Source organism: Ascaphus truei, chromosome 5, assembly GCF_040206685.1.
Source record: "Ascaphus truei isolate aAscTru1 chromosome 5, aAscTru1.hap1, whole genome shotgun sequence".
In the NCBI taxonomy this organism is placed as follows: Eukaryota; Metazoa; Chordata; class Amphibia; order Anura; family Ascaphidae; genus Ascaphus; species Ascaphus truei.
In genome coordinates this window covers 180067533-180080922 of record NC_134487.1, presented here as the reverse complement: position 1 = coordinate 180080922, position 13390 = coordinate 180067533, and positions in this window count along the sequence as shown.

Genomic DNA, 13390 nt, shown 5'->3' with positions numbered 1-13390 from the left:
GTGCAAAGGCTGCTTGCCTCTCTACACATGGAGCTCCTACCTCCGTCCCTTCCTGGTTTTGACTGACTAACATGCTCCCCTGCGCAACCTTCTATTTCCTTCCTGCAACTATCCTCATGCCCTATTGACTCCCTGCCATCAGTTGGTCGATACTAACAGTCATGGGACTTGTAGTCCCCTCCTCCAGCCCTCCTCTGATAGGTCCAGGCTTTGTGCGCTACTGCACTAACTCTCTGTGTATGCGCAAGCTCACTGAAGGTGTCGTCGCATACCAGGCTTGCTGCGCATGCGCGAACCTCAAAATGGCGGCACCCTGGACGTTCGGGCCGCTGCGGAGCCTCCTATGTACCGGAGCGGTCTCTGCATGCTTTGCAACCCTACCTGACTCTCCCACTGCAGCGGAGGTTAGGACAAACCTGGGGGACCTAGCTACATCTATAATAAATTAATAAATCACACAATCTACACACATACACACACATATACACACACACATATACACATATACAAACACACAGACCAATGCAAACCTGTAGCTCCCGGCAGCACGGACCGTACACACAAAGTGTGCGTCACGTGCACGCACATTTGCACAGGCACGCACGCCCACGTGCCCTCACCTAATATAGAACAAACCTTAGTCTGCTGCTGTATAGAGTTGGTCTGCTGCTGTACAGATGTAGACTGGATAAATGCCTTGATAACTTCCTCCATGGTGAGTTTGAAGTAGTTTTATACCCTCAGATATATAATGTGGTTGCCCGCATTCGCCATCACATGTGACAAAATAGCCCTTTTGGCTGAAGGGTTCTTGTCTGGGATCCTTAAAAACCACTGTTTTTTAGGGTAAACCCCAATCACAGGACAATCTAGCTCTGCTTTAAGTGTTTTATTTTCTTTGGCATTCCAGCAGACAAAAATCAAGGTAAACAAAAGAATCAAAAATAAATCCTCGCTCTATCTGAGCAGTAACAAGACAGCCATTCTCTAGCTATCTTTGGGTGACATCCCCACTTACCAAAAAATAAAACACAGGTATCATAAACAAACCTGCTGCAGACAAGTGCCTGTTTGTAGCATCCAGCCTCTTTGGGCTGTTATTTAGTGGCCGCGCACGCTCCGCCGTGAGCGCGCACAACACTTATAAATGGCTGTGGTTAGTCAGCCTTTCTATAATGGTGCCGAGTGCACACACGGCAGTGAGCATGGAACCGGCCGACGAGGGAGATGAGAAAAATAATGAATTTGCGCCGCTACCGCCGATGAAATGGGTGTATGTGTGTGTGTATGTGTGTGTGTGTGTGTGTATGTGTGTATGTGTGTATGTGTGTATGTGTGTATGTGTGTATGTGTGTATGTGTGTATGTGTGTATGTGTGTGTGTATATGTGTCAAAGCTGCATAATAAAAAAAAAAATATTTATACAAATTTTCTTTTTTTCTTAAATATTATTTAATACATTTTTAACTCACACAATCTATACACACACACACACACACACACACACACACACACACACACACACACACACACACACACACACACACACACACACACACACACACACACACACACACACACACACACACACACACACACACACACATATACACACACATACACACATACACACACAAATACAGACACATACACACATTACCTTCCATCCCAGTCGCTCACAGCATACACACAAAAAGCATGCACGCGCATTCTCACAGGTGCGCGCGGACGTGCACACACACTATATAACGGCCCTTAGCTAGAGTAGGGGAGAGGGGAGAACTGATCCAGCCTGGTCTTTTTTAACCTCTGTTAATCAAGGCCAGGTGATCTGCACCTGACATCACTTGCAGGGCCTCCCCATGGCCTTTAACCCTTAGTAGGGACAGGTATGATTTGCAAACGCAGGACTTATGTATCTCCCATCCACAACTTTACCACCTTTCCTCTCACAATATACATATGTGCCCATTTGCATGTAATTTCCCAGAATCCCTTGCTGCAGTGGAAGCACTGTTTGCTAGGTGATAATAGTGAAAGGCAGGGTTACAGACCTTTCTAAGACACCTGAATGTGCTCACTAGTGATATTTCATATATATATATATAGCGAGAAAGTTGGCCAAAGTGAAAAGCTCACTCCATCTCACCTTCCACACTCATGGGAACCTGCATGCAGTTTGATTGTGACAAATCTAATACAGAGTGCTTTTCCTGGTATTATACAGGTTAATAAGAGCTTCAATCAGACTTAGAACTATGCAACTAATTTTGACAGATTTATTATAATCATTCTTCCTGGTATTGTACAGGTTATTAAGAATTTATATTAGTGTTAGGACCCTTGAGACGTGGTCTGCCTTGGAGGGGCTCAAGGGCTTACAACACTTTGGCCAATGAGTTAAACTAAAAGACCATTTTATTCAAAATATATCTATCTATATATATATATACACTGTACCGTGTATTTGTGTCAATGGATGTAGCACTGAGCTCTGTCTGTGTTTCATGTTCTGTCTCTGGTTTTAAATATATATTGCCATGCTCAGTAGCACTCCTCTTTGACACTTATACGCATATAGATATATATTGTGGTTATTTTGGGGGTTCAATATGAGCTTGTAGGGGTTCTGTGTGTTTTACCTTCCTGCACTACCTTCTCCTTTGGCTCCTCCTTCCAGACTGACTCGTGGGCTTTCCGCGAGCGGAGGATATCCTGTTCCTCACAGTTCTCGCATCCCATTGGCTGGTACAGTCCCATGTTCTGCAGTCCCTCCATCTAGGGATTCTGGGACTTGTAGTCCCGCGGCTGAATCTGCGAAGCTGTCCTAAGATGGCCACCGCACTCCTCACACTGCGCATGCGTGCCTCGCCGCATTACCAAAATGGCCGCCCCCACAACCCAGATTGCGCGGAGCTCTGGCTAACTACTTGACAGCTCCCCCGCACCGGAGGCAGGGTAGGGGGACGGCTACATCTGTAACCCTCCTTGCCCAGCTCTAAAGTAGTTTTTATTTAGATGAATAAACACACATTTCTGTGCTCGGTCTCTCATACGTGTTCAGGATGCTGGGTCCATGCAGGCTGGGCGTGGATATGCAGATAGAATAATGATGGGTGCCAGGAACTTTGATAGTACAAAGTATAGATTCACATCCGTTGATAATGCTCGCCATACAAAAGACAGACTTCACTTCAAACATGGTGGAAAATAATATGGTTATAATAATATAATGTGCTTCTTCCCCCACCATAAGTTACTCCTACACTGGGGAGGTACTTATGTTTGTTTCCCCTTAGTATTGTTTAGATTAGCGATCTCCTGCTTAGCTTCTATAATGCCCTATCTCAGGTGGACACTTATTGGGACACACACACACTATTCTCCGGGAAGACTAGCCCGTTTCGGTGCATGGCATTCTCAGTCTATACCTAACACATCAGGAGTTTACTGAAGACCGTCCGCTGGCTCTAATTCGATTATGCTCTGGAGCTTGTACTCTGAGAACATCCTACAAAGTATATCCTTACTCTTCTTCTTGCCAGAGAACAATCCTTGGCTATTAATATGTGCTCTAACTATATGAGGCACATTCCTTAACTGAAAACAATAAATGGTGACAGGATATCTTTGATACATATAACTATACACACAAACCTATTTACAGGACACACAGTGAGGCATCATTCTGAACTCTGATGAACCTGTTTCTAGAACACAGGGAGGACCTATACAGTATATACCCTCTATATACCTGTAGTGACATCTGTGGGCACAAGACATACTGTACAAAGGGGCTATCCCTTTTTGCATAGTCATCCTGCATCCAATAATAGGGAGGGGAGTAACCTGAGTGAACCCACACAGTTAACCCATTAAGGCTGTTAACCTCTTATACTAACCTGTAGTCCTCAAAGGTGTATCTGGGGAATTAACCCTTTCTGTGCTTAAAGTGCCTAGGCAGCCACAACTCAATCACAATATCTTGATACGCCAGCAAAAACTAAAGCGACGCTACATGAACATTCACAAAATGAACTGGGAAAATATCTGTACCCCGGTGAGGCACTCCTGGATACTACACTATGTCATCCAAAGATTACAAAATACATTGAAACATGCAGGGATTTCTCCAAGGCCAACTCGTGAGCCCAAGATATAAATATAATTCAAAAGGAAAGGGAAATAGGGAGGGGGACTTGGGAGAGGGATTAAAGACGTTTTATACATAAACACAGAAATTCATGGCTATTAATAAAATATTTTGGTGACTCCGAATGGGATTCAGCAGGAAGGTAAAGGACAGTCCAGAGCAAGAGTTATATCAAGATCAGGATACTGTTCACTGGCAGAACCAATCCTACAAGGAGATCAGGCTATGGTTGAGTCACCCTGCAGCTGCATAACTTCCAGTTCTCGGCTATTTATCTCCAAGTGCCAAAAGCCACTGTGCTAATGTAACCCTTTTGCTGACTGCCAGAGGAACAAGCACATTTGTGCAGTCCAACGTAAAACCAAAGTGAATTCATGTTATTGAAACATTTCAGGGGTTAAGCCCATACGGACAATGCATTGCTGCATCTCTAGCATGGAAGTTAAACACAGGTGATTGGTGCTTTAAATATATGCAGCCTTTGATTACCTTTATTGAAAACTAATTACTTAAGCTGCCGGTCGTTTCGTTCTCCTGTGATTGGTTCAATAAATGGCTGCCTTTCAGTTTGAATCAATTCTTCAGTCACTGGAACTCAGCAGCTACAATGCATTCTTATATTACTAAGGTATATCTACTGTTACAGTTTGCAGCTCAAACTGCTAAGCCTGCTATAGAAATCAAAGGATGCTCAGTATATTAAAACTAATTAAAAATGGCATTGAGTTGAATAATAAGAAAAAAGTATGATCTTATACTACAGAACTGATTTAATTAAAATAAAAACACACATGTCGGACATTGCATGGATTACTCCTTTAAAAAATACTTTTTAAACACTTTTAATGCTTCCACGTTATTTAGTATTCTATGGGTTTTTGGCGATCTTTATCTAATCTCTTTTGTGACATGACTGCTTGTAGGAGCTACAAGCAAAGTGTGAACACCCATTTATTCCACGTGTTTGTTTTGGGCAGGAATTGGACAGCCATCATTACAGTAGCTAAAGGCCAACACTGAAGGATAATATGTATCTGATTATGATCCGATAAAGAGGACCTGTTAAAAATAGAAAATGTATTCACAAATACTGTGAGTTGTTATTTATCGGCTATCCTATATAGGAAAGAAATGAACAGATCTAATAGGGTCTGAGGTCTTACAGCGTGTAGGGGAACAGGCTTAGAGTGTGAGGGTTCGCGGGGAGTGGTTTATACATGCAGTCAATTTCTGTGCTTTATGTAGCTAAATAAATCATTAAAACGAACATTTACCCTTTAAACGCACAACAAAACAGCATTTTCATTAAATTACCAGATCGTTTCCGACAGAGTTTGACAATGGTTTGTGAGACGAGGGTTAAGGTCAAGGTGTCGTACACCAAGGGTGCTTAACTCCAGTCCTCAAGACCCCCCCTCCCCCACCAGATCAGTTTTCAGGATATCCCTGCTTCAGCACAGGTGGCTCAATCAGAAAAATCATTGAAAACTGAGCCTCTGATTGAGCCACCTATGCTGAAGCTGGGATAACATGAAAACCTGACCTGTTGGCGGAGGGGGGCTGAAGGACTGGCGTTGAGCGCCCCTGCCCTACTCAATAATATCCATTCATTACAAAACAACAATAAAGGGAAATGTACAAAAAATACATCTCTCTCATTTCATACAAAAGAATCTCAGGGAAGTAAAGATGAAAGCAATTTGTTACGAATGATATTAGGCTGAGCCATGTTATTGGAAAACAAGAGTATGTCTTCTCAATAAGATACTGGCAGGGAAGATGTTAATCAGCAAACAAATGTCTCCTTTCAGAGCCCTGAAAGAGAAGGCAAATGATATTTTCCCAGAATAGAAACACATTCACATCCCAAATGACACCAGGTCGGTCTCCTAACATCAGAGAAAGGGTTGTCACACAGGTGAAATCTTTCTAACAGACACGCATTTCTGTCCTCATCACACGCTGTGTCCCTCACACTGTCACACTGGCGTGGTGACATTTGGAATCTATATGCCTCAGTGACACTGCATGTCAGCCGCCGAAATGAATTCAGGCGTAATTCCTTCAGTGCTACCTACGTATAAAAGGTGACGTGGGAAAGCAGGACTCATATATACTATATAATACTGTAGGGCTCAGACAATAGAGCAGCCACTGAATGTGCTGCCGGTCCCCTATTACGTAGAACAGCGTGTGATTACTGTATAGACCTACTGTATGATCCATTAACCCTTTCATATGACGATTAATAGCAAAATAGAAGGAGAATATAGGGTATTAACCCCTTTGTTTCAAACGAAAACCTTGAACGCCTTCCACTCTGCCAGCGAAGGTTTTAGCTAGTGTTAAAGATGGTGAATATTGCAAAATGCTTACAATTTTGCATGCATTTTGCCAGGAGATGTGTTCGCGTCGTTTCTCACACTGAGTGGGGTTTACATATGCAAGCAAATTATGAGGCAAAAAGTAGCACTAGATTTAAGGTGGGAACATTTTCAGTCAAAGCAATAGGATTTTAATATTGATACATGTATCATATTGTTTTCACTTAAAATTGTAACACATTTGCCTTTATATATATATATATAGGCCCTTGTTCATTAAGATTGGAAGCCATCTTGCTAGTGTTAGGCCACGATTATAGTGCCCGCGCGCGACATCGTGTGCGCCACGAACAAAAGGATGTACCTCTATGAGGCAGAGAGTTATAACAAAAAAGACAACAGTACTGCACACCTAATCAGCATAAACTAAAGCAAAATACTTGCGATTACCACCGGTGCTCCTGGGTCAGGGAAACTCTGTCAAAAAATCCTAGACTAAGGTGAGTCACTTGAGAAACACCTCAGAGAAGGTTGAAACGTTGTGCTTAGTCTTGATAAATAAATTTTCTAAAATCCGCAGTGCCTTGGATCCTTTTCATGCCTCTAGGAGGCAGGCCATAAAACGTGCGACTGCACGCGCGATTTTTCAAAATATAATTGGATTTGCTTTTGCAGCGAGGCGGCTGCATTACGGCCGCGTAACGTGAGCGGTTCAGCCAATCAGGGCAAACCTATCATGTGACATCATGAACACGCCTCCGCCACGCCTCACTGTCACCTCCCAATTGACTCCAGCTAGAGTGCATGTTTTGCGCGTGCGTGACGTAATGCGCTCGGTCGCGCGTGCCTCTACTATAATCTTAACTTTAGAGAAGAGTTCTCAAGCACGGGGGACATGTCTTAAGAGCATTTTTAATAAGGGCCAAACACCCTTTAGTTTTATGCTCCGTATGCCTGTATATTTGCCAGGCGTCATGTATTAACATACAGTATTTGTCATGTACATATGTATATCTTTGGTTATATAGCACCCACAGCTGGACTCTGGATGCTTTACAAAAGAGAAAATAACAGTACAGGGAATTATAATACAATAATGGCAATAAACACAATCAGGTAATAGGAAAGGAAATTCCTGCCTCGGAGAGCTTACAATCTAAGTTGTATGTTGGGAGACTTACAGAGACAGGCGTGAGGGAATAAGTGCAGTAGATGGGGATGCTTGGCCACAATGGGGGGTAGGAGCGACCGTGGGTGTGGGACAGTAGTCATGAGTCTAGGCTATTTAAATGCTTAATTTAAGAGGTGAATAACACGGGAGACCAGCATTTTTAACACTTTTTACCTTCTGGGATCATTCACTAGGCAAAACCAGGTAGTGGAATAAAATGAGGTTTATTCGAGTGAAACATGCAGACACACAATGTATGTATGTATGTACTGTATGTAAGTCTTTATATAGCGCCATTAGTGTACATAGCGCTTCACAGTAGTAATACACGTGACAATCATATAAATAACAAATAATACAAATAACAGATCATGGGAATAAGTGCTTCAGACATAAAAGTAAGATTTCAGAAGAGCAGTCCCTGCTCCGAGGAGCTTATAATCTAATTTGTATGTGGTAAGAACGTACAGATACAGTAGTAGGAAATTCTGGTAAGTGCGTCTGCAGAGGGCCAAGCTTTATGTATCACGTGTCTAGTATTATCCACGGTGCTACTCATATGCTTCTTTAATCATGTGTGTCTTAAGGTGGGTCATAAAGGTGGATAGAGAGGGTGCTAGTAGGGTATTGAGGGGAAGGGCATTCCAGAGGTGTGGTGCAGTCAGTGAGAAAGGTTTAAGGAGGGAGAGGGCTTTAGATACAAAGGGGGTAGAGAGAAGACATCCTTGAGCAGACCGCAAGAGTCGGGATGGTGCATAGCGAGAAATTAGGGCTGAGATGTAAGGAGGGGCAGAAGAGTGTAAAGCTTTAAAAGTGAGGAGGAGAATTGAGTGTGAGATGTGGGATTTGATAGAAAGCCAGGAGAGTGATTTGAGTAGGGAAGATGCTGAGACAGATTTAGGAAAGAGTAGAGTGATTCTGGCAGCAGCATTTAGGATAGATTGCAGGGGAGACAGGTGAGAGGCAGGAAGGCCGGACAGCAGGAGGTTGCAGTAATCGAGACTGGAGAGAATGAGGGCCTGAGTTAGAGTTTTAGCAGTCAAGCAACAGTGGAAATGGCGTATCTTTGTAATATTGCAAAGGAAAAAGCAGCAGGTTTTAGAAACATTTTGAATGTGAGAGGAAAATGTGAGAGAGGAGTCGAGTGTGACCCCCTAGGCTGCGTGCTTGGGCTACTGGGTGAATGATAATACTACCAACAGTAATGTGGAAGGAGGTAGTAGGGCCAGGTTTGGGAGGAAGTATGAGGAGCTTGGTGTTTGCCATGCTAAGTTTAAGTCGGCGTAGGGCCATCAGGATGATATTGAAGAGAGACATTCAGAAACTTTGGTCTGTACAGCAGGTGTAAGGTCAGGGGTTGAAAAGTAAATTTGAGTGTCGTCAGCATAGAGGTGATATTTGAACCCAAGAGATGTGATTAGGTCACCTGTAGAGAAAGTGTGTACAGAGAAAAGAGAAGGGGTCCAAGGACAGAGACCTAGGGTACCCCCACAGAGAGATCGATAAAGGAGGACGTGTTAGCAGAAGAGACACTGAAAGTACGATGGGAGAGGTAAGAGGAGATCCAGGATAGAGCTTTGTTCCGAATACCAAGAGTATGGAGAATGTGAAGGAGAGGGTTGTCCATGGTGTCAAATGCTGCAGAGAGGTCGAGTAATATGAGCAGAGTGTAATGACCTCTGTCTTTGGCAGCATGGAGGTCATTAGTTATTTTAGTAAGGGCTGTATAAGTCAAGTGTGCAGTGTGGAAGCCAGATTGTAGAGGGTCTAGGAGAGAATGGGTGTTGAGAAAGTGGAGCAAGTGAGAGAATACAAGACGTTCAAGGAGTTTAGAGGCAAAAGGCAGGAGGAAGACTGTTCAATAGTTAGAAAGACAGGTAGGGTCAAGATTGCTGTGATCAGCAATGACACATCCTCCTCTGAAACAGCGTAAAAAATGTCAAGGAAGGTATTTGTGTGTGAGCGTAGGGATTATAGTGAGAGCAAGAGGTTTTAGAAGATGGGAGGGAATGGGGTCAAGAGGGCAGGTGGTAGAGGGAGAAGAGGAGATCAGCAACGACACATCCTCCTCTATGACAGCGGATAAAGAGTCAAGGAATGCAGGAGGAGAGTTAGGAAGAGGTGTAGGATGGAAGGAGGATAAAGAGGGGATGGCCTGATATATGGATTCCACATTTTCCTTGAAATAGTCGGCAAAGTCCTGGGCTGAGATGGAGGAAGAAGAACAGGCAGCAGAGGGTGGTCTGAGTAGGGTCAAAGACAGAGAAGAGTTGGCGTGGATTAGACTTGTGTGCGTTAATTAGTGAAGAAAAGTTGGTTTGTTTAGCTTGAGAGAGGGCAGAGTTGAAACAGGATAGCATAAATTTGTAGTGAAGGAAGTCTGTGAGACTGTGAGATTTCCTAGAGGCGTTATGAGGAACGAGTGGAGGAACGCAGCATGTGCATGTGGGAATTTAGCCAGGGTCTGGGGTTAGAAGGGCGAGGATGGCAGAGAGAAAGAGGGGCATGTAGATCGAGAGAGGAGGATAAGGCAGAGTTGTAGTTCCTGACCAGGTTGTCAGGGTCTGGACAAGAACTTAGAGAGGAGAGAGGAGCATAAAGTTGACTCAAAGGCTGGTAGGTTAATAGCACAGGTTTCTGCAGAAACGAGGGGTAGATGGAGATAGAGAAGGGGAGAAGCGAGAGAGAGAAAATTAGATGAGGTGATGGTCAGAGAGAGGGAAGGGGAAATTGAGAAATCAGAGAGAGAAAAGTTTTTAGTGTAAACCAGATCTAGATAGTGACCATCCTTGTGGGTGCTGGCTGCAGTCCACTGTTGAAGGCCAAAAGAAGAGGTTAGAGAGAGAAAGCGGGCAGCCCAGGGGAGAGAGGTGGCAATTGAAGTCCCCAAGGAGAAAAACAGGAGAGAAAGAAAGAGAGCCAGGATTCAAAGTGAGAGAGCAAGGCAGAAGGGGAATGAGTAGAGGTAGGTGGGTGATACATGACCGCCACGTGGACAGGGAGAGGAGAGAAGATCTGGACAGTGTGGGCCTCAAAGGAGGGAAAAGCAAGAGAGGGGGGAATAGGAAGGGTTCGGTAATGGCAGATAGAGGAGAGGAGGACCCCACGACTCTAACCCTTGCCACCATGTCGCGGCATGTGGGATAAAGAAAGGCCACCATAAGAGAGGGCAGCTTCAAGAGCATAGTCAGACTGAGTGAGCCAGGTCTCAGTTACAGCAAATAGGAGCAGAGAGTGAGAGAGAAAGAAGTCATGGACAGAGAGGCACTTGTTAGAAAGGGAGCGAGCATTCCAAAGGGCACCGGAGAAAGGGAGAGAGGAGGGAGGGTGGCAGGGGATTGGTATGAGTTTGGAGTGGTTGACACCAGAAGGAGTAGAAGTTGCATTTGGCAGACGAGGATGAGAGCATGTAGAAATAAGGCAATAATACTGGCCCAACCAACTTAATTAGGGACATTAAAACAGATGTTTTTTCTAAGCAGAGTGTTGTCCTGCCCAAGTGTGAAAGCTGAATTTAATTAAGAGACTTCAAGGCGTGATTTGGAGACAGACAGACAATTCAAATATGGTTTTACCTGAGAAGAGAAGAAAAAGATGATCAATAGAGTTCCCAACTTCCTTTTAAACTTCAGCATTAACATTCTACTTTAACCTGTCTACGTCAAACATTTAAACATATACAAAATACAGTAGAAATACAAACTTACTGGGGGTCTGCAGTCGAAAACTAGACTCAAATAGGTGCAGGGCGCCTGCTTCAGAAGGCTTACCCTGACCGGGACCTAGTCTATTCGGGGAGAATACCCAACTGCGACCGCTATGTTCTATTCTGAGAACTTGGTCCTCGCATCTGACTTAGTCCCGGCTGGGCAGGCTTTCCTAGCTCCAAAAATGAAGCCAGTTGCTCTGCTATTCGCAATAGAGCAACTTTGAAAAGCCCGCCCATGCTTCACCAACTCAAACCACTAAATGGTCTGGTTCTCTGATTGGGCAGTCTCCTTACATAGTGTAACGGATCAGGGGACACGCGCTTCTCAGCGGGTCCCCATCACCTCTAGCCCCACGGCAGCTCCCTGCCCCATTTCCCCGCTTCCTCAACTTCTTACCTCCTCCATGCTGAGCCGTTCCTCCATGGCGCATGCCACACCTACATGCACGCGATCGGGGCGCGCGCACAGCAGCTTTACAGAAGGCGCGCGCACCCGATCCTCTTACCTGCCTTCCCGTGCTTACCTGGACCTATCATTGCAACCACTCAGCCAGGCCTCCGCTCCACCCCTCGCTACCATTGGTTCTCCTTCCTTTATAACCCCAGTCTGCCCTCTCCGTTGTCGCTCAGCATAGCTTCTCTGTGGCTCCTGTGTGCAGTGACTTTGCCTAGCTCTCTGTTTAAGCTCCTTGTTCCTGTCCCTGCCTCTGTTTGGATTCCCTTGGATTGATCTCAGCTCGGCTTGACTACGTGTACCTCTGTACCCCTGGACTCTGCTTTGGACCTCACTACGCCGCTTTCTCCTGCCCCTGACCCTAGGCTCTTGGAAATTAACCCTCCGACTTCTGGCACCCCGGACTCGCAAGTATATCGTTAACTTTTTTCTCACCAGGCCCGGCAACACATCTTACCACACTCCGGGCACGCCCTCACTGCTGTGGGTGCGTGTTATACCATTACCCACCTCAGTACTGGGGACTGGCCAGGTCTGCGGGCATACAGGCGTTACACATAGACCCCACTGGGTTATCTTTCCTATGGAAGTCAGACTTGCGACCAATCAGAGAGGGGGTTTGTCTGCAACCACCAATCACGAGCCGTAGGCTCGCCCGGCTCTATCCAATCAGAGGAGGGGGTGTGCCTAGGTTTAGGATGCCGGCAAAGCAGGAAATATAAATTGGCCAATGGAAATCGCGCCTATGAGCTCCATCTCGGCAATGACTTTCCATTGCGGGCGGAGATGATATTGGCAGCAGCAGGAGGAAACCTACCCCTCGACTTTGGTCCTGAATGTGAGGCAGAGAGACCATCACAAGAGACAGCAACCTCCACAGCAAAGTCATTGTTTCTGTTAGAGCAAAGAGATGAAGAGAGCGACAGCAAAAGAAGCCATGTACAGCCTTTCATATGGAATGAACCAAGGGTCACTAATGTATGCAAATTTGTGAATCCTCTCTGAGAGCTGCAATTAAAGCGATGTTCTGGGAAACACAAGATAAGTTATTTAGCTGATTGCATCTTAATCACAGTTTGTTTTCAGTCGGCCTGTTTTTATTTGAGGTGTTTGCAATAAAAGCTGGTCAGTTTCAATTCCCCGTCAACTTGCTAAGCTAAGAGTTTTCAAGACAATGGCCTTTCAAAGCAGGAATCACACAAGATATTTACATTTTTATGTTCTGGTGATTCTAGTCTGGAATAGGCCAACCTGCCGGAGCCATCTCGCTGTCGACGATTTTGCTGGTTCCAACTCGCCGCTGCCAATCAGCAACCAAGGGCAGCTTTCCGCTAAGTTTAAGGGTTTTAGGGTAAGGTGTTAAGTTTTTTAGTGTAAGGAGTTAAATGTAACCCCTATTTCAGGGACGTCACATGTATTGATGGACAGGCCCCCTGACCTATGACTGTGAAACCAGGGAGGAGATTCATGTGATTGGGCAGCAGGGAAGATGAGAAGAGGAGGAGCCAAGACAGAATGTGAGGGTTGAGAGGTCAGAACTGCTGTAGGTGGGAGACAGTGAGGAGTTTCCTGTCCCCAG